Source organism: Saccopteryx leptura, chromosome 4, assembly GCF_036850995.1.
Source record: "Saccopteryx leptura isolate mSacLep1 chromosome 4, mSacLep1_pri_phased_curated, whole genome shotgun sequence".
In the NCBI taxonomy this organism is placed as follows: domain Eukaryota; kingdom Metazoa; phylum Chordata; class Mammalia; order Chiroptera; family Emballonuridae; genus Saccopteryx; species Saccopteryx leptura.
In genome coordinates this window covers 99,670,738-99,693,067 of record NC_089506.1, presented here as the reverse complement: position 1 = coordinate 99,693,067, position 22,330 = coordinate 99,670,738, and the positions used below count along the sequence as shown (strand labels likewise).

At 40.9% G+C, this 22,330-nt stretch overlaps 1 protein-coding gene across 5 annotated transcripts in view; it reads right to left on the bottom strand.

The window, feature by feature from the left end:
* Window positions 1–22,330, bottom strand: part of DGKH (diacylglycerol kinase eta) — a 220,665-nt gene that overhangs the window by 87,142 nt on the left and 111,193 nt on the right. The window lies entirely within an intron of this gene.

Here is a 22,330-nt window from a genome sequence, read left to right as displayed (position 1 = left end):
TTGCTAAATCCTAAGCATTTATTGCATATAAGGTACCATTTACACTTGTGGAAGGGGAACAAAATGTTACACTCCTACCCGGAAACCATTTCCAAATAACAAATTATATATTTATCTATATGGCAAATAAATTTTCTCAGGTTAAAAATCATTTGATCAAGTGATAATCTACATATTGCATCATAAAGCAGATTTCCCAAGTAATGAAAAAGCAACAATCATCCTTAAAAATAAAAAAAAGGAACCCTTCCCAAAAGGAATACACTACTGAGTCTCAACGACTAAGTCTCAATCACTACTGTGCAACTTAGAAAATAAGTCCATTGTTTAAAACTAGAGAGATCAACCCAATCTTAGCTACTCACCAGTCACTGCCTCCTCTCATCTGTCATTAGGGTAGGCTACACAATCCTTCCTTAAACCAGAGTCCTTTAATATATCTGGCGGGCACCCCCACTTACATACAGCTGGCCAGAGTCACATGAAACGGCGGCACCAACCCCAGCTCTGCGCACTGGGTAACTGCATATGAGAATAAACAGAACCTCCCTTTGCATTTTCCTCTGGTTTCCACTACCCTCTGTGGATAAAGCTTATTAGCAATTGGTCACTTCTCTTCTTGAATAAATAGTTAATGCAAAGAGCAATAATTCCCTTATTACTTAGGAGCCAAATGGATGCTTTATTGCTTCAAATGTTTTTCTGGGGCAGCTCATCAAAAGCAGCAGAGAAATACAATCATAATACACTCCTGTCTCTGGCAACGAACACGGCACTCTCGAAATCTCGGTTTCACTGGACAGAACATATCTGATATTTACCTGAATAAATTATCACCTCCAGCATCTTATTTACTTACTTTACTATATAATGTAACTATAAAGGTTCCCTGTCTTTCATTATGATGTTATAGTGAATATACAATATTCAGATAAATAAACCAGGATGGCTATTTTACTCTTTAATTTTGTTTTTGTTCAATTCTATGTAAAGCAGGATATCTGAGGTTTTAACTATCTTTAATGCCTTTACATTCTTTAAAAGTCATTGTGAATTTAATAAAAATGGAGAAAGAAGGATAGAGAAGTAGTTTCTCATTTTTCTTGTCACTTCTAGAACTATTTAATGCCTCAATTCTGAAGGACTTCCGCAGTATGAATCACGCATGTATCTTATGCACTGAGGAGGTAAAATACCAGCAATTTCTCCTTTTTAATAAAAATTTGTTTAAAATGGACAATCATAAACAAGATAACAAATTTTTTTAAAAATTAAATTTTTAGGAGCCAAAAGAAATTATAATTTTGATTTAATAAATCTACTGATTATCAGTTATACTAAAAGAAGTGGGTGTGAAAAAGAAAATCCTTTCTAAACCATGCAGTGCAGAGGTGTCTGGCTTTGGGGGCTGCAGCACCAAAGTACCTCTGCGCGGGCCAGAGCTGTCGCGTGCCTGAAGACAAGCTCAGGCCAGAGCTGTCGCGTGCCTGAAGACAAGCTCCTAGCAAACCTCTACCATCACCCAGATGGGCCCCGTCACCTGTGAGGTAATCCCTCATTATCCTCCAACACTCTGGGTCCCCTCCCCATCGTTATTTACATTCCCCCCCAACCCAACCTTGACAGGAAAGGGGATGACAGTTCTTAACTGACAGGTCTGGTTGTATCCTAACGGAACCCCATCACTCACTCTACACTGGTTTCTCATCCAAATCTTTATTAGAAAAATATTTGGGAGCAGCACACGCCCAACATTTTTTGGCTCTTACTCTGAAAGTATATCTGACTCAGCCTTTTTTACCCTGACAACGAGTAGGGTGGAGAGACAGAAGGATAGAGGAGATGCAGGAAAGGCGCTCTTCCCCGGGAAGACTGCCTGAGCCTGCTGGGGGCCAAGGCCAGGATTCTTCTGGAACTAGAAGATCTTTCACATTTCTTGAGGAATCTGAAGCTTACTTATCCTACAGTGTCCCTTAGCCCCTTTCCTCATTTCAACCCTACGCTTATCCTCTCTTATTACTATTCCACCATTCCCAAACAAACTTTTTCAGACACATCCGAATTTACTTCAGTGGTTTTTTCAAGCTATAAGCACCACCACCACCTCAGATCCCAGAACACATTTGTGTGTCACACACCCCAGCATTTACTCAGTGTGGACCAAATGCCAGAGGGGGGGGGGGTTCCAAACCCTATGGGCTTTCCCTTAATAGTCTAGATTCTAGAAGGAAGGCAAAGAACCAAACCAAGGTTGTCTGAAAAAGTGCCGTAGAAGTCAGGGTACAAAAGAGACATTTAATCAGTTCATTTCCTAAATGCTACCTCAAATAACATACAAACTCTCCATTAACAGAGTTATAGTCCACTTTGAGAGTTACTGGCCTATAAGGATTAATCAACAATACTACTGTATGTGCCTAAGAACAAGAATTTCTCAGTCTGGTGAAGCACTTGACTATATAAGAAAGATCTAAGGCAAGCAATATGGCATTAAATATATAAAATCTATAGAAGAGGCCTGACTGGGCGGTGGCGCAGTGGATAGAGCATCAGACTGGGATGCGGAAAACCCAGGTTCGAGATCCCGAGGTTGCCAGCTTGAGCGCGGCCTCATCTAGTTTGAGCAAAAAGCTCACCAGCTTGAGCCCAAGCTTGCTGGCTCGAGCAAGGGGTTACTTGGTCTACTGAAGGCCCGCAGTCAAGGCACATAGGAGAAAGCAATCAATGAACAACTAAGGTGTTGCAACGTGCAACGAAAAACTAATGATTGATGCTTCTCATCTCTCCGTTCCTGTCTGTCTGTCCTTGTTTATCCCTCTCTCTGACTCTCTCTGTAAAAAAAAAAAAATCTATAGAAGAGTAACATTACAGTTAGGACTTGAAATACACAAACATGCACAGGAGAAAAAGAGACACAGCAAAATAGATGCCAGTTCTTGCTCAGTGATGGAATTACAGATAATTTTAATTCTAATTTTTAAAAATTCCTTTTTATTCACTTTATTGGGGTGACATTGGTTAACAAAATTGTAAGAGTTTCAGGTGCACAGTTCCACAACACATCATCTGTACGATGTATTGTGTGTGCACAACCCCCACTCAAGTCTCTGTCCATCACCACTTAACCCCATACCCTCCTCCACCTCCCCTACCCACTCCCCCCACAATCACCACATTGCTGTCCATGTCCACAAGTTTTTCCTTTTTGCTCAATTCTTCCACACACACCCCAGCCCCTCAGCCTCCCCTATTTCTTTAATTGGTTGGTCTGTAGTTTCTAAAGTAAATATGTAGTACTTCTATAATAAAAACATTAATTTTCACTAAAAGAAGAACAGAAATTTAGAATTCAAAATTTTGCATTGTTCCAAAGCAGAAATTCTCAAACTCTGCTGCACATTAGAATCATCTGGGAGATTTTTTAAAATGCCAATGTCCAGCCCTGGCTGGTTGGCCCAGTGGTAGAGCATTATTAGCCCAGCATGTGAAAGTCCCAGGCTTGAATCCCAGACAGGGCACACAGGAGAAGCTACCATCTGCTTCTCCACTCCTCTCCCTCTTCCTTTTCTCTCTCTCTCTCTCTCTCTCTCTCTCTCTTCTCCCACAGCCATGGCTTGGTTGGAGTAAATTGGCCCTGGGTGTTGAAGTGGCTCCATAACCTCGCCTCAGGTGCTAAATAAAATAGCTCAGTTGCCAAGCAACGGAGCAATGGCCCTAGATGAACAGAGCATTGCCCCTTCGGAGGCATGCCGGGTAGATCCTGGTTGGGCACATGTGGGAGTCTCTCTCTGCCTCTCTTCTTCTCACTTAAGAAAAAAAAAATCCCAATGTCCAGGTCACACTCTCTACTAATTAACTCAGAACATATAAAGGTGAGACATAGCTACTGTTTTTTAAAAAACTCCCAAGTGACCAAGTTCAGTAAAGAGTACTCTAAAGAAAAAAAAAAAAAAAGAGTACTCTAAAGATATTTTCTTTGTTCCCCATAACATTGTTAGAACTTGAGAAATGAGTGCAGTTTCTGCAGAAGTGAATTACAGGGAATTGCTAATCTGCAAATTCCCAGTTGGAAACCACTAATGCGCAGCAGTGTTTCAGAGCACAGACTCTGGAGTCAGACTGGCCCAGACTGAATGCCAGCGGCATCCTTCCTTATGTGTGTGGCTGTGGACTGTTTCCTGGGCTCTCTGAGCTCTCAGCCTTGCATCAGCTAACGGGGAGAGAGGAGTAACTCAGTGCTCTGCACAGTGGTGTCAATTAGCAAGACAACACAAGTCAAGAATTCAGCAGCGTTTGTTACAAAGCCAAAGCTCAGGAAGTGTTAATATCACAATTCTTAGCAGCGATGGAAATTAAGTACAGAGGTGGGCAAAAGTAGGTTTACAGTTGTGAGTACATGAGTTTATTATTATACTGCTTATAGTACTTATTTGTATTACAACTGCAAACTCAAGTTTACAGTTGTGAATACATGAAGGTTTATTCTTGTATTACTTATTTTTTTAAATAAATTTTTATTAATTTTAATGGGGTGACATTAATAAATCAGGGTACATATGTTCAAAGAAAACATCTCCAGGTTATCTTGTCATTCAATTATGTTGCATACCCGTCACCCAAAGTCAAATTGTCCTCTGTCACCTTCTATCTGGTTTTCTTAGTGCCCCTCCCCTCCCCCCTCTCCCCTCTCCCTCCCCCTAACCACCACACTCTTGTCCATGTCTCTTAGTCTTGTTTTTATGTATCACCTATGTATGGAATTGTATTACTTATTATTGTAGTATTTATGTGCATTACAACTGCAAACCTACTTTTGCCCACCCTTGTATGTTTATAGATTTCTTCTGTAATAAACATATTTTTTGTGTGTAAGTGTGGTCCAGACAAAAGTAACAGAGCTTAAGTCAGAAACAAAGGCATTTTGCCAACAGTCACTGACTAGCAAACCACCAAAACAGGAACAATGATAATGACCCACTTCTTAGAAGACATTAGGAAAATATCAACAAACAAATTAGGGGAATAAAATGCCCCCTCTCTGCCTCACTGGCATGTTTCTAACCTTATCGAAGGCAGAAATGTAAGAGGGCAAAAAAGGCTTTCCAAAGTTATGAGCATCAGATTACAGCAAGTATGATCCCTAAACTATTCAAGATAAATGGTTCCCCATTTTTTTGGGGGGGGGGTATTTTTCTGAAGTGAGAAGCGGGAGGCAGACAGAAAGACTCCCGTATGCGCATGACCGGGATCCACCCAGCATGCCAACCAGGGGGCGATGCTCTGCCCATCTGGGGTGTGGCTCCATTACAACCAGAGCCATTCCAGTGCCTGAGGCAGAGGCCACGGAGCCATCCTCAGCGCCTGGGCCAACATTTGCTCCAATGGAGTCTTGGCTGTGGGAGGGGAAGAGAGAGAGAGAGAAAGAAAGGAGAGGGGAGGGGTGGAGAAGCAGATGGGCGCTTCTCCTGTGTGCCCTGGCTGGGAATTGAACCCGGGATTTCCACATGCTGGGCCGATGTCTACCACTGAGCCAACCAGCCAGGGCCGAAATGGTTCCCCAATTTATCTCAGATTTGTGATTCTGTAATGAAGGAAACTCAGCAAACTTCTCTGGTAATTTTAAATGTCCAACAACTTTTTCTGTTAGACAATTCTTATATCTAATCTAAAGTTCTTTACAACAAACTGATCACAATGGCCCTACTGCAGTAATTACTGTTGTCTCTTTAGAGACTAATCCTGAACTTTCAGGAACAAAATAAAAATTCACATGCAGTAAGCAGCCTTTCTAGGAAAGCAGGACAAACAGAAAGTTTACTTGTGCTACAACAATATTTTATTATCTTATGTATTATAACTTAGGGGGTGTAACTTGACTTTTGTTTTTGTTTTGTATCATCCCTAAACTATTCAAGTTTAATAGCTGCTGCTGGAATCTGATGCTCCTAACTTTCCCTGACTAGGAATTAAACCCAGGACATCCACACGCCAGGCCAATACTCTACCACTGAGCCAACCAGCCAGGGCCACTGACTTTTGTTAAAAGCTGAATCAGATATAATCACATGTATCTTCAATACTAGGTTTGCTGTAACTGTAGTTGCCAACTGCTCCGTCTTAATTTACCTCTTCCAGCCTTCCTCATAAAACTTATATCCAACTCTTAAATTATGCATGTTGCTCTTTTTTCATTCTTCCTTTCTGAAATGAAATAAATCACTTTGACAACTTAAAAGTGCCAAGCTACAATGTAGTCATGCCTCTTAAGTGATTATTTTGAGAGCAGAGATACCTACACCCACATTTCAAGAGTGAACAGGGGACAGGTGCTCAATTATGTGCTACATGTGAATCAGCCAATATTTTTTTTTTCAAAATATATCCAATCATGCTCAATACCAGACTAAGTGAATCAAAATCTCATTTGGGGCGAAGGTGTGGATTGTTTCAGATGTAATCTGTAGTATGGCAAAGCTGCACAGGTGACTCTGATGCACACCCTGGTTGTCAACCAGGAAGGGTAGTAGGAGCACCCACCTTTCCATTGGTAAAGGCAGGTCTCATCTGCCAATAAGGCTCCGATCCTCCCTTTTCAGCATGCTTCTGCTGTCAGATTTCCAGTGCGAGCACCTGCCTCCAATAGTATTCCTTTGTATGGGACCAATCGGAACTAGACTACCACCTAGAGCACCCCCACACAATATAACAGAGGTCCCAAAACGAGGATTTCTAATTCTTTTGATTGGCCATTCTGTTTGAACCCTGAAGTGCTATGTTATAAAACAACAACAAAATTAAAATCTATCATCTTGGCCAGATCCTTTGCTCACTCACAGTACAAGCAGTTTAAATCTCTTTTCTTTAGCTGGCCATTTCAACTCTGTGTGTCACCCAGCGGGCCCTAGAGGCCCGAGAGACCCAAGTCTTACCTAGACTGACTGCTTTACCCGCTGGGTCAGTACTCCCCCACTTTACTATCCAGTTGTCTCAAGTTCCAGGTGTTTTCTAAGATGATAACTATTGACCTAAAAGGTTACTTTTTCCCCTGAGGTGTTAATAGATGATAAAGGTTTAACTCATATTTTCTTCCAAGGGTGCTTGGAATTTTAACATAAGACTAGGAAAATACAATGGCACAACAAATGTATTTCTGACACCAAATCAAAGAAAGTGACACAGGTATTTTCAACATAGTATAATTTAAATCAGCAACACTACAAACATTGTTTATTTAGAGCTACAATAGCTGTAAACACTGTGGAATATACATTAAGTGCTCATGGAGAAAGAGTAGTTGCATATAATTCTGAAACACAAATTTCACAATATCTATAGTATGATGACATTAAAAAAAACTTTTAGCGCCCTGGCCGGTTGGCTCAGTGGTAGAGCATCGGCCTGGTGTTTAGGAGTCCCAGGTTCGATTCCCAGCTAGGGCACACAGGAGAAGTGCCCATCTGCTTCTCCATCCCACCCCCTCTCCTTCCTCTCTGTCTCTCTCTTCCCCTCCCACAGCCAAGGCTCCATTGGAGCAAAGTTGGCCTGGGTGCTGAGGATGGCTCCATGGCCTCTGCCTCAGGCGCTAGAATGGCCCTGTTTGCAGCAGAGCAACGCCGCAGATGGGCAGAGCATCACCCCCTGGTGGGCATGCCGGGTAGATCCTGGTCGGGCGCATGCAGGAATCTGTCTGACTGCCTCCCCGTTTCCAACTTCAGAAAAATACAAAAAAATAAAAAATAATAATAATAAAAATAAAAAACTTATAAAGATGTAACAGACTAATGATAAGACTGAGGTTGACAGGTCATTCACACACACGGAAGAACCTCATTATTAATCTACAGGTTAAATCTAAAGAAATTCTATGCAGGGAGCACAATATATAAAGACGATCTTAGATCATTTCACTTGGTGGTATTCCCTTTTGGAATGATCTAACAATCTCCTCCGATGTCTGTTTGGAACCATGTTTACATTTATACACAAACACACATAAGAACCCTTCATTGAGAGTCCAAGAGGATCTTTGAAGATCATTCCACACTCTTGGTTTTGGCTGACTCACCATCCTGCTAACTGATGAGTCATTTTAGCTGAGTAGCAACTTACTGATCTTACTGGGCATTCCCATAATGTAGACCAGAAGTATCAAACATCCGCACAAGCTCTCAAAATAAGAGGAGCCATCAGTCACAAACATGAGGAAGTTAGCCCTAGGACTTCTTATTTTCCTATCTAAGGAGAAGTTACATATCATTTGCATATAATATTTACTTTAAAAAATAATAAAAATCAAGTCATTACCTATACAATGACATAAATAACTGAGTGAGAATTGTGTTGCATAGATGACATTCTTGTGACAAGCCTAATGCAAATACTGAAACTTTTTGTAAATATATAATACAATTATTCTGAGAAATCAATTAATTATAGAAAGAAATAAGACCTCTGGATGAGAACAGAAGGTCTTTGCCATGAGTATGTCTGACCTCCTGTCTACAGGAATGCCTGACTATAAACTTATGGCAAAAAAGGCGGTATCTTGCCTGACCAGACGGAGATAGAGAGTCGGACTGGGATGTGGAGGACCCAGGTTCGAGACCCCAAGGTCACCAGCTTGAGCGTGGGTTCATCTGGTTTGAGCAAAGCTCACCAACTTGGACCCAAGGCCCCTGGCTTAAGCAAGGGGTTACTCGGTCTGCTGAAGGCCCACGGTCAAGGCACATATGAGAAAGCAATCAATGAACAACTAAGGTGTCACAATGAAAAACTAATGATTGATGCTTCTCATCTCTCTCTGTTCATGTCTATCTGTCCCTAGCTATCCCTCTCTCTGACTCTCCCTCTGTCTCTGTAAATAAATAAATAAAAACTCTTTTTTTTTTTAAAAAAAAAAGGTGGTATCTTGTTGATTCTTCAATCATCTCTTTAAATTAAGTATGAAGTTAATTTGGCTACAAGAAATTGAAGAGAAAAAATAAATGTAGACACTAAATGAGTTGTCCATAATTAGTTAATACACTCCTCTATATGAGGAGTTAACAAAAAAGTATTGGCATTGTTATAACAAGTTAACAAAAACATAATTTCTTCACTGTAAAACTGAATCAAGTAACTAAGACCAACTCAGTAAATGCTTTTCCTTCAAAGCTTCTGCATACCCAGGCTGTGTTTGAGAAGAAAGATAGAAGAGAGGCAGTTAAAATTAGACAACCGTATTTCTATGGGCACGTAGTGAAGACTGTGGGGTCAGATAGGAGGATCGGAAAGATCTGCTTTAAAATACTTAAGATAAAATAGGGAGAAGAGAGAACAGAGGAAGCAAGTGAGGCAACATCTAGACAACAGTAGGAGCTAGGCAATGAGGATATGGGGGTCCGTCACAGTTATCCTGAATTTGAGTATATTTGAAAATTTTCAGAATTATATAAAAATGTACTCAGGCATTTGTGAACCCCAAGCAAAGTTCTTCAAGGGTCTCAAAACGTGAGCAACCCAGATATCTTAGTCTCATATGCATATCAACCCTATTCAACCTTTGGCCCAGAACTCAGCATGCAGACCCAAGTCTCTGACCTTGTACCTCCCTCCCCCCATCAAATTCCAATTACATGCGTAATGTGGTGCTCTTGCTCAGGTGATCTAAAATGTCCACAGAAGCTAACAACCTCAGCGTTCAGATCATGAGTGAAGACGGGGTGCGATGGACTGAGCTGAAATGAAGAGAGCTATGCAAATCTCCCATAATTCTTGAGCGTCAATGAGCCTGCTTAGGATTTGGTCAGTAGATAACAAAACCTCTTTGGTGAAGGAATCATGATTTCAGAACAATGTTATTTTTCATTCTAATTTGATTTCCCTGTGTAACCTAATGCTAAAATGTTTATCGCCTTAGAGCAGTGGTTCTCAAAGTGTGCGCCAGGGTGCACTAGTGTGCCCTTATGATTTCCAGGTGTGCCCTATGGTATTCTAAATATGTGCCTGTTGGGGACCAAAAAACCAACAGTGGGACTTTAGATTTTGGGGGGACAGAGTGTGGGGAATTTCTATAAGCTGACAGTCTGCCCAACCTCCCACCTCACTTGCCTGATTAGGTTGCAAAAGGCTGTTAAGCTGTGGTGCTGGATTGTTTACTCTACCCCCATGTTCCCCGGAAAGACTGGAGGCAAGTTTCTTCTATCCTTTGTTTGGTGTAAAGTTAAGATGATATGTATGGTGGGGTTTTCTGTACTCAGCACAATTAAAAGAGGAATTCTTCAATGCATTGATGAGGAAAGAGAGTGTGCTTTTCAAATATATGCCCAAACATTGAAGAAATCGCTAGGACACATCAGGCTCATGTTTCTCATAAACACAAGAATGAAAAAACTTAACACATTCATGCTGGTACCTGCCGAATTTACTAAATCTTACTAAGAATGTATCTATATATATAAAAAGAGAACCTTTTTGTCGTTTTTTTAATTTTTTAACTCCTCTCTTTTATGAATTCTAAAAAGCATAACTCAAAAATGTAACAAAAATGTTTTTTAATGTCAGAATAAATTTAATTTTATTGTACTTATTTAATTTAATTACCATAAAAGCATGCTTGGACTTCAAATAGTATTTGATAAAATATTATTAAATATTAATACTAGTAAGTTTATTGTTTAACATGAAATAAATATATCAGAATCCAAACACTTTTCAAATCAGCAGCTATGTTCAACATTATATAATTTATATAGTCTTAAAATCTAGGCCCTGGCCGGTTGGCTCAGTGGTAGAGCGTTGGCCTGGCGTATAGAAGTCCTGGGTTCGATTCCTGGCCAGGGCACACAGGAGAAGCGCCCATTTGCTTCTCCACCCCTCCCCCTCTCCTTCCTCTCTGTCTCTCTCTTCCCCTCCCGCAGCCAAGGCTCCATTGGAGTAAAAGATGGCCCGGGCTCTGGGGATGGCTCCTTGGCCTCTGGCCAGGCGCTAGAGTGGCTCTGGTCGCGACAGAGCGATGCCCCGGAGGGGCAGAGCATCGCCCCCTGGTGGGCGTGCCGGGTGGATCCTGGTCGGGTGCATGCGGGAGTCTGACTGCCTCCCCGTTTCCAGCTTCAGAAAAATACAAAAAAAAAAAAAAAAATCTATTAAAAATGTAAAAGAAAGCAGTATATTTAACATGTTCCTAGCACTATCTCGCCTTAAAGTTTTGCTTCAGAGAAACAGTACTGCCATTTCCTGAAAACTCCGACCCCCAGAGAGCCAAAGGAGATCAAGACAGTCTCTCTCTGCAAGTTGTGCTCCCTTGCCCTGCTCTCCCTGGGAACAGAGAGAAAGGCTCTCAATAACACTTGTTAGGGTATTCTATCATTTATGTATATAAATTGTATGTGTAATAATAAACCACCATTTCTTTGAAGGCAAATAAAATATGGATTCAAGCCAGTATTAAAAATATTAAAGTCTCACCCTGGCCAGTTGGCTCACCAGTAGAGTGTCAGCCCATCATGTGGATGTCCTGGGTTCAATTACTGGTCAGGGCACAGAGAAGTGATCATCTGCTTTTCCACCCCTCCCTCTAACCCCCTTTCTCTTCCCCTCCCACAGCCATGTCTGGATTGGTTCGAATGCATTGGCCCAAGGCACTGAGGATGACTCCTTGGAGCTTCTGCCACAGGTGCTAAAAATAGCTCGGTTGCGAGCAAGGCCCCAGATGGGCAGAACATCAGTCCTAAATGGGGGTTGCCAGGTGGATCCTGGTCAGGGCACATGTGGGAGTCTATCTCCCCAACTCTCACTTAAAAAAATTAAAGTCTCTTACTACAGTATTAAACATCTCAGAATTCAAACAAACCATACTTATTAATGTTTAGTTAATCCTTATTGTATTAGTTTCTTATTGCTGCTATAACAAATGCTGCTTTTATAGTTGTGATGGTGAGAATTTAAAAATCAAGGTGGCCGGAGGGCAATTTCCTTCTGGAGATTTTCGGGGAGAATTAATTTCCTTGCCTTTTCAGCTTCTAGGGGTCACCTGTGTTTCTTGGCTCACAGTCCCATCCTCACATCACTCCAACCCTCCTCTTCCATATTCACGTCTCTGACTCTAACCTCCTACCCGCCTCTTGTAAGGGCTCACTGGGCAGATACTCCAGAATCCTTTCATCTCAAGATCCTTAACATAATCACAGCAACAAAGTCCCTTTGGCTATATAACTAACATTCACAGGTTACAGGGATTAGGACATGAACATCTTTAGAGTGTTTAGCCTATCACACCCAGAAAATAAACATAATACATACCATTACTTTTAAAATTATAATAATGAACTGGTAAATCAATGATACTTGTACTCTACTCTCTTATTGTAAAAATCATTTCAGTTCATATGTATGGGTAAAATTTTTCTTCAAAGGACCTAATACTTAAGTTCATTAACCATAGGATACTTAGGGGGCTCTAATGTTCATAAACAGAATTGATTACATCCTGTGCATCTTACAGTTTCAAAGGGCTTTGCTGTCATGATGGTCACATACATTATCTCATTTCATCTTTCATATAACTGGCCTGCATAACAGGTACAAAGAACTTAACTTGTTTAAAATTGCAAACTCAGTAAGTAGGAGAGTCAGAGGCTACATTAAATTCACCCAGCTTCAAGTCACAACCTCTTTTCTGTTATACCAGACAAGTAGGGCCTGTTCCACAATTACCTCTATGTGGATGGACCACAGAACCCTGCCTAGAGGACAACCTCCACTGTGCTGTAACTGGATGTAGCCACTCTAAGAAATGAGCGGTTATCAAAACAATTGTTAATAGAAAATAAAAGAATGAAGATATAGAAAGTTTCGATTAGCAATAGCAAAATATTTCTTGCGAAAAATTTTCAAAATAGACTAGAACTTCATTTAGCTATATAATAAGAGCTATAACTGTATATTATAACTAAAAATGTACCTGGTTCACAAAAATTGGTAAAAATAAATCTAAAACTAACTGGTCAGCACCCGAAGACCATACCAAAATCAATTAATATTTAGACTAGCAATATGAAGCAAGCATATTTCACAACTACCAAAGATAAATAAAAATATTCAAAACAAAGAGGCAGGCCACACAAATCATCCACATAATTCAACAGTTTGCTTCATGTTTGCAAACTGACACCATCCTAGAAAAACAAGCAGATAATACTGCAGGTGCCGCCGCTCCTCCCCTTCAAAGTAATCAGAGCTGCTGCACAGTCACACCTCAGTGCTCTACATTCTTGTGCACCCTTGAAAGGTAAGAGTGAAAGGGGGTGCGAAGGTGCTGGTGACATTAATACCAGTAATAATAATAACAATGATTTCATTTATTCATTTAGACAGTCTCTGCAAACCAGGCCCCTTCAGATAACATATTGACAAGCTATATATCATCACCTATAGCATTGTATTTGAAGTATCACATTATAAATGGGAAACAGAGGACTTTCTTAGTATTAATTGTAATGATAAGGATCACAGTGATTTCAGAAATTATTTACGCAGGCTGTCACAGACACTGCCACTGTGAATTAGCAGTGAGTATTAGTTAATGGACACATTAAAAATTTTACCATTCATTTCGTTGTTTCAGGCTGTACCAGAGATGGGAACGATGCATTAGCCTCATTCCCCTGGCACAATGCTCTTTTGTTTTATAACAGTAAATTGCTTTGCACAGGGCACGTATGTAATGGGACATTTCAAAACAAAATAATTATCTTGTTTGTACCAGACACCACCAAACTAAAATGTTTCAAAACCTAATTTTTCCATTGCATTATAATCATACTTAAGAAATAGAGAAGATATTTGAATATGCTGAAACTTTATAAGTGCCATGAAAATGATCATAAAAAGGTACTTTAAGCCATTTTAATATTTTTGAAAGCACCTCTCTCAATTGCCTGCAGACATCACCAGATATCTTGCCATCATTTCAAATTTACCATGTCTTCATTTCACTCCCCGCAAAACTTTTTTCTGCTCATTTTCTACCCTTAATTAAAGTCATCATTTATATACCAATCCTCCCCATTTCAGCAGCTCTCTGTTCTTTGCCTCCTCTCCCTTCTCCCTTCCCTTTGGCCACAGCTCTCAGTCATCTCCATGAGATCTCTTCTCCATCCCACATCTTCTCTTCCTCTTCTTACAGACTGTCGGATATGTATGTCCCCTTGCCCATGGTTTCTTGGACGTTGCAGCAGCATTGAAGTTGGGCAAGTCTACCCCTCATGTCAAATGCATCTGATAGGAAGCTGCCAAAAAGAACTCTTACAAAGCATTTAAATATTTTCTGAATACATAATACATATTTGTGATACAAAATCCAAAATGTATGTAGAATGAAAAGGATGTCTCCCTCCTAAGTCTGTCCCCAGCTACTGAGTTCCTTCCTGTGGCAAATAAATATTCATCAGCTTCTGTGTATTCCCCAGAAATCTGTATATCTCTTTGCATATAAAACAAATATGTGGTCTTTTTAGATTTAAACACAGTGTGGGTACACATACACAAACACACACAGAGTAACATTTTATGCATGTACACAGTTCCACATTTGGCTTTTCCCACTGTATAAAATTTGAAGTTCACTGCATGTTTAGAGCTAATTCATTCTTTTTCATGATTGCATAACATTCCACCATGTGACATATTTCATAGTTCATTTCAAACAGTCCCTAGCTTCTACATTTGAGTTGTTTCTGATCTTTTGTTATACAATGTGCAATAAATATCTTTAAACATGTCTTTGCATAAATAAACAGTACATTTCACTAGTTCTGCTAATTCTGGATGATATGGACAGTGAAATCATTGGTGAATCCAAAAACATAAAAGAACTTCCTTTATAAATTATTGTGTATCTTGACCATATTGTGCTAAACTTCAGGTTAAAATCTTTTAGAAGTTTTCCAACAGTCCTTTTGAGGATAGTCATGTCAGTTCTTGCTGGTGGGCATACTTCTACCTATCCTGAAAAGAAACACAATCTAAAATATATTCACATGAGCAACACTTTCCCTGTATGCACACGCGTGCATGCGCGCACACACACAAACACCTTCTAAATTCTTACAAAGGTACTCAAAGGGAGAGGATTTAGCTGCTTTAACCTGACATCTTTTCCCACATTCTGAGCCTAACAATTAGGGCAGCCATAATGACTGGTGAACAACTATGAAAAATTAAGTGTTGTTAGTATCCTCTAGCAATAGAATTCTGAAAATGAAAATGGTGAAGATCTGTGCAAAAATCAGACCACAGAGTCAAAATACTCTATCCAATGCTCTGATAAACATGAGATAACATAGAACATACATGCATACAACACACAGAATACTGTCATGCTTTCCACTTGAAGATTAGTGACAGGCCTATGTGACCATGTGACTTCTGGTTACAATGGCTTTCCACTGTCTGATGTTCACACTAAATAGTGTCATGCTAAATTATACCAAAGCATTCATGAAATGTGTAAAAGCAACCCATCTGCAGAGATAAGAAATCCCACCAGCTGATCCAGACAGACCATGTCTCTAGGCCGTGCCTGGTATCTAAATTAATGGAAGACATCACTCAGCCTGGCTGGAAGGGGTCTAATGGAGTCCGGATGTCAAGAGCCACGATATCATGTAGCCACACCTTCTAGTCTAGGATGTCGGCTCTGTTTAATAGCTTCTTGCAACTAATCTGTTCTTCTCCAAGATTTAAAGGCCATCTTCTGCCCTGAGTTCCATACCAGTGGGTGCAGCTCATCAGAAGTATCCTGAGATACTTTCTGAAAGTATCCTGAGAGAGCTCTCTGACCTTCATAAGCTCTGACAGCTAACACACTGGAGCACCAGGTCTTTCCAGAAGCCTTCAGATCTGCTGCCAGCAAGTTCTATGACAATGAACAAAACATAAAAACAAAACAAACAAAAAAACAACAAGAAAACCTCCAAATGGATAGAACTCAATGTACTTGTCAATAAAAAGATCTTGCTTTATCCCTCTACAGGGTATCTACCCAAAAAACTTAGAAATATTGGAACACAAAGATATATGCACCTCCATGTTCATTGTAGCATTATTCACAGTGGCCAAGACATGAAAACAACAAACATGTCCCTTGATAGAGGATTGGATAAAGAAGATGTGGTACATATACAGTGTGTCCGTCAAGTCATGGTGCACTTTTGACTGGTCACAGGAAAGCAACAAAAGATGATAGAAATGTGAAATCTGCACCAAATAAAAGGAAAACCCTCCTAGTTTCTGTAGGATGATGTGGCAGCATGTGCGCATGTGCAGATGATGACGTAACACCGTGTATACAGCGGAGCAGCCCACGGCCATGTCAGTCAAGATGTGGATGGTACAGAGGAAAGTTCAGTGTGTTCTGTGGCTCGCTAAATTCGAATCCATGACCAAAGTGCAACATGAATATCGGCGCGTTTATAATGAAGCACCACCTCATAGGAATAACACCACTTGGTGGGATAAGCAGTTGAAGGAAACCGGCAGTTTGGTGGAGAAACCCCGTTCTGGTAGGCCATCAGTCAGTGACAAGTCTGTAGAGGCTACACGGGATAGCTACCTAAGGAGCCCTAGAAAATCTGTGTGTAAGCCCACGTGGAACTGCACTGAATAGGTATGAAACTGGGAGAGTTTTCCTTTTATTTGGTGCAGATTTCACATGTCTATCATCTTTTGTTGCTTTCCTGTGACCGGTCAAAAGTGCACCATAACTTTACGGACACACTGCATACAAAGGAATACTACTCAGCCGTAAGAAATCATGACATAGTATCATTTACGACAACATGGATGAACTTTGAGAACATTATACTGAGTGAAATAAGTAAATCAGATAAAGCTAAGAACTACAGTATATGATTTCACACATAGGTGGGATATAAAACTGAGACTCATGGACATAGATAAAAGTGAAATGTTTACCAGAGGAAGGGGTGGGACAGGTGAATAAGAGAATTTAAAAAATTAAAAAAAGAAAAAAGATCTTGCTTCTGCCTCCGCTTGTCTGCTGCTGACTAGGTAGGTTGTAACTTATCTCCCCCAACCACAAACCTGCCTTTGCCTTGATGCACAAAGATTTGTTCTTAGCAACGTTTAAACTGGGTCCAGAGACCACGGAAATGTTCAAGGCAGAAACTACTGAATTAAAAAGCTTCTCTTAAACCATTTTCTTGCCAGAAATTAAATTCTTATCTGAGACCTGTCACAATGCAGAAGGTGGTCAACGTTGCATCCTGTTTCTCCCACTAGAGGTCATTAGCATAATGACCACAAGAATTGACACTGTGTGACAAGCAAGCACTCTAATAGTTGTTGGCTGCTACATGGTTCTATATAAAATTTCTTCTCACTTGTAAGGTAATGAGGATTCACTAGAAATGGCCAGACTGAACTGCACCCTATGAAAAATGGTAGTTACTGTTTTTGTACTAATAATCATAAGGGCCTGAAAATGCCAATATGCTATGCATCCTCATGGAAAGAGCACAGGCTTTGAGTATTAATTATGCTGCTTGTTGGCTATATAAATTTACAAATATGTTCTCTGAACCTTACCACTTCATCTGCCGAAGAGAAGGAAGAATATTTCATGGGTTTAATGAGATAATGAAGTGACATAGGAACTTAAAAATACTTGCTACATGCCCATTACTCATTGTGGGTGACAGGACAGACCAAAAAGATTTTAAAAATAAATAATAATTTATGTTTCTCATCTAGATTACAAACACCTTAAATTTTTAAACAGTTTTAATATTTTATTAACATTCAAGGCAAACAAAACTATTTTGATTTTTTTTTAAATAAGAGGTTGGGCCTTGGCCAGGTGGGTCAGTAGATAAAGTGTCATGCCAGTGCACTAAGGTCGCAGGTTCAATCCCCGGTCAGGGCATGTACTTCTGCAATCAATGAGTACACAACTAAGTGGAATAACTAAGTGGAACAATGAGTTAATACTTGTCTCTCTCTCTTTCTCTCTCTCTCTCTCTCTCTCTCTATATATATATATATATATATACACTTTCCCCCCTCCCTTCCTCTCTCCCTCTCTCTCAATGGAAAAAAAAAAGAATAAAAAGAGGTTAATATCTTTAATTGTTCAAGGAAGCCAAAATCTGAGTGGTGTAATAATGTGCCCTTATTTTTATAGCATTTTGTCCTGGATGGCAGGCTGATTCTGGAGTCACAGATAACACCAGGTGTGATAAACAAAGTGCCCAATCACTTGAGCTTTGTCAAGGTCATTCACGATGTCAGCAAACTGGAATTACTCATAAAACACAGGATTGCCAATATCTCTCAGACTTTCTAGACAGTTGAGCACCAAGGCTCTCCACTATTCCCAATTCTGAACAGGGCATCAAAGATTCTGTCTTCCTGAGAGGCCTGGAACATTAAACTTCTTAGAAAACGAGACTCCACCAGGCTGGCCAGTAGAGAACTGGCAAGACACTAAAAGTTTTCAGGGTTCTGGTGCTCCGATCAGATGGCCATAGGCTGTGAGGCCCTCTTTAGCTGATAACCAGATACTTACGGTGCTTTCTTCTTTATTTTTCTTTTTTTTAAATTAATTTTAATGGGGTGACATTGATAAATCAGGGTACATACATTCAGAGAAAACATCTCTAGGTTATTTTGACATTTGATTATGCTGCATTCCCATCACCCAAAGTCCAATAGTCTTCTGTCACCTTCTAACTGGTTTTCTTTGTGCCCCTCCCCTCCCCTAACCCACTCCCTCTCCTCCCCCCCACCCCATAACCCCCATCTTTTATTTTTATTTTTTAATGGCTCGTTGTTTATTTTCTCCTAGAGGCCCCTATTCCAGGTGCCCCCAATGAGACAGAATGTCATCTTTCTCAGGTTATGAGGCTTTGTTCTGTACCACAAATGGGAACTCATCTAAATTAAGTATGGGACCAAAAATTCTTCAACTAAGCACTTTAGCCACAGAAACATCACAATGAAGTCCAAGTTAATCCCAAACCCCTTCCTCTAAAAGGGCACCAGCGGAGCAGGTAAACTGGCAAAGAGGGAACAAACCTGCTGTGGCAGTTTGCACAGCTTAGGAGCCTCTGTGTAACTGAATGGTGGTGGCACTGGGGCTGCTAGTTCAAACGCGAGCAATCCTTGCCAGTTCTCATACAAAATCTCTCAGGAGAGGCCCTGGCCGGTTGGCTCAGCGGTAGAGCGTTGGCCTGGCGTGCGGGGGACCCGGGTTTGATTCCCGGCCAGGGCACATAGGAGAAGCGCCCATTTGCTTCTCCACCCCCACCCCCTCCTTCCTCTCTGTCTCTCTCTTACCCTCCCGCAGCCAAGGCTCCACTGGAGCAAAGATGGCCCGGGCGCTGGGGATGGCTCCTTGGCCTCTGCCCCAGGCGCTAGAGTGGCTCTGGTCGCGGCAGAGTGACGCCCCAGAGGGGCAGAGCATCACCCCCTGGTGGGCAGAGCGTCGCCCCTGGTGGGTGGATCCCGGTCGGGCACATGCGGGAGTCTGTCTGACTGTCTCTCCCTGTTTCCAGCTTCAGAAAAATACAAAAAAAAAAAAAAAAAAGAAAAAAAAAATCTCTCAGGAGAGAAGATGAGACCTAGCCTGACCAGGTAGTGGCGCAGTGGATAGAGCGTTGGACCGGGATACAGAGGACCCAGGTTCGAGACCCCGAGGTTGCCAGCTTGAGTGCGGGCTCATCTGGTTTGAGCAAAGCTCACCAGCTTGGACCCAAGGTCGCTGGCTCGAGCAAAGGGTTACTTGGTCTGCTGAAGGCCCACGGTCAAGGCACATATGAGAAAGCAATCCATGAACAACTAAGGTGTTGCAACTAAAAACTGATGATTGATGCTTCTCATCTCTCTTCATTCCTGTCTGTCTGTCCCTATCTATCCCTGTCTCTGACTTTCTCTCTCTGTCTCTGTAAAAAAATAAATAAATATATATATGGGATCTAGAAGTTCAATTCCACATAGCTACAACTGCTGTCTCCGGGATGATGGTGACACTAACAGCATCAGCTCAGGACCATCTCGCTGGAGCTAGGAAAGGCCTTGTAGTACATGAAGCATATGAGTGAAATTCAGGTTTATCCTGAGTCCCAAGAACGGAGGCTGCGCAGCACGTGGCCAGTCACTGGGAGCTACAGAACAGAAGGGACACTATGAAGGTCATTCCTCTCTTTTAATACAAGGTTAAAATGGGCCAGCCTGTACATCTGGATGGCTATCCACAAGGTACCTAAGGCTAAAGTCCTCCTAAGGAACCAGTTTCATAAAGCACTGGTGTCTAGGGTCAGGGATAAGCAATTCTACATAGTCCCATATTTTGGCCTCAGAAATACTGGCATAGAAGGCACACTTGTGGAGAAGAGCAGATGAATCAGTCCCGAAGGATTCGGTTTAGAATCCTTAATGCTTTGGGCCTCAAGCTCTAAGGAGGTATGTAATATCCTCTCTTTCCTATAATCTGTGATAGGACAGTTCCTAATTCCCCACTGGAAGCCAATTCCCTTTTTTTTTTTTTTTTTTTGTATCCCAATAATCTTATTCCAGGCCCACATACTTTAAAGACAGGGCCCTATCCATAGACGCTTTAAAACTTGTTTATAAAACAATTTAGCAATCAGTGGCCAATTCTTTTTGCCATTGCATATCTAGAATCTAGCATACAGCAAGATCTGATACACACAGCAAGCTCTCAATATAACATATATATACATGTATATATAATATATGGCCAATTCTCAATAAACATTTGCTAAATGAATGAATGACTATCTAACAATTTTGTGCGGCCCGCAGACTAATCCACGAAGTTCAAAATATTTTGGATAAAATTAAGTAAGCCTAGGGGCCTACTTGTATTTTTCATTTCTCTAGCATCCTAGCTAGATATTAGCTTAGTTAACAGCAGTTGTGATGCGAACTACAGTTTCTGGTCGTTTTGTGACACTGAGTAAACTGCATGTACGATTGTGCTTGTTGTACTGATTTTTTTTTGTTTTCAACTGCAGTGAGAAAAGTGTTGCGTAACAGTTGCCTTTTGTAGACCTAGTGCGGCCCGCCAAACAGCTGTGATCTTGCTCTGTGGCCCACATGCTGAGTTGAGTTTGAGACCCCTGATCTAAGGGCAGTCCCCCAGAAGGGAGGATGGGATAGGGAGTGGGCTGCTGTGCAACAGCCTGTGGGATACAAAAAGAACTAAAGGCAGAAGGCTGAAAGGTTACTGACCAGGAGAACCACGTTCTCCCTGAGTCATGGATCTTCAGCAGACCAGGACAGGCTACTAATGCCACACTAAGCAACTTAACATGATATCTGCTTGGACCTTCAGGGGCACAGTTCTTTAGAGAGTAAATCCTCTCTTCCAGACTATTGATAGTGTCTCTTTATACCACATCAGACCCTTTGATGAAACTGACCTGTGTGCTGAGACCCCCAAGATCTGATTATTCAAACAAGCCCAGTGTCCAGTGCTCCAGAGTGGCCAGAATGTTCAAGGACATGCTCAGTGCCCCTTGCCTACTTTAGAAAGTCTAGTTGAAGGATTGATGGAAGACCACTGGTGAAGGCAGAGACAAGGGCACAGTTCTTCCTCCTATATCTTAGTTTAGCTAAAAAAAAGAACCAATGGTTTCTTACCTACTAGGATTTTTGTTTGAGGAGTTTCATAATAGCTTTAAGAGGTATTTCTCTGGATTACAGTCTTGGAAAAGATGATATATCACGAATGAAAAGGCAAATGAGATACACCCACAGAAACAATGATCAGATATTTCACTTCTAAAACTGATGTCATGTAAGTTACAGAAAAAAATACAAATTTCAAACTTAACTTATAAATTATCAGCTTTCATATTATAAAGACATCTAAATTATATATGTCAATTTTAAAAGGCAAAAAAGCCACTCAAATTGCATTAATGTGGTATCATTTTAGGGTGTTATAAAATATTTAAACCAACTTGATTGTAAAAATATTAGTTTTTCCACTATCAGGCATCTAATATGGACCACTGCAATGATTAATAATAGGCAAGAATCCTGTTTATAGAACTTGTTTTTGGTATAAAAACAGTCTGGGCTATGATATAAAGACTTCAATGAGGATACAAGTATTTCCCAAAGGAAACTAGAGTTTACAAATATCGTTCATTCATTTATCCATTCAACAGGACACATTCCTTCATTCATTCAACCATTATTGTCCTTCCGCTCTGTGCCAGGCCCTGTGTTAGCCTTGGGGACAGTTTTTGGGCCTGCAAGGGAAGTTTGGTCTCCACTGTCTCCCACCAGCCCCTCCCACATA